Source organism: Camelina sativa, unplaced genomic scaffold, assembly GCF_000633955.1.
Source record: "Camelina sativa cultivar DH55 unplaced genomic scaffold, Cs unpScaffold13419, whole genome shotgun sequence".
In the NCBI taxonomy this organism is placed as follows: domain Eukaryota; kingdom Viridiplantae; phylum Streptophyta; class Magnoliopsida; order Brassicales; family Brassicaceae; genus Camelina; species Camelina sativa.
Genome location: NW_010934453.1, coordinates 1 through 342, shown reverse-complemented (window position 1 = coordinate 342; position 342 = coordinate 1). Strand labels below are relative to the sequence as shown.

The following is a 342-nucleotide window of genomic DNA, read 5'->3' as shown; positions in this document are numbered from 1 at the left end:
GCAGCCCTTTGAAGGCTCTCTCATGTACAAGCAACTGATCATCAATCTTACTTGTATCCAATGATATACCTAATACATTTCGAGTATCCTGAAAAAGAAAATATTATAATGAGAAAGTGAAACAAAACCATACAATAATTCATAGTTTATCAAATGGCATTCATCTTAACCTCATATACTGAGTTATGAAAGGACCATAAAAAAAAGAAAAAAAGAACTTACAATGCCTTCACTGAGTACATCACAAATATCATCTGGATCAACCAGAAATTCTCGTTTTCCAGGCTTGTCAAGAGACTGTGTGCGAACAATTTTTCTGCCCATTTCTTGTAGCAAACGGTG

The 342-nt window shown here is 34.5% G+C and overlaps 1 long non-coding RNA gene across 1 annotated transcript; it reads right to left on the bottom strand.

The window, feature by feature from the left end:
* LOC109132030 lies at positions 1–336 on the bottom strand. Its single transcript, XR_002037327.1, has 2 exons — positions 223–336; positions 1–88 (listed from the first exon to the last, which is right to left on the bottom strand). It is a non-coding gene; the product is annotated as an uncharacterized LOC109132030 (long non-coding RNA).
* Between the last annotated feature and the right edge of the window lie 6 nt (positions 337–342).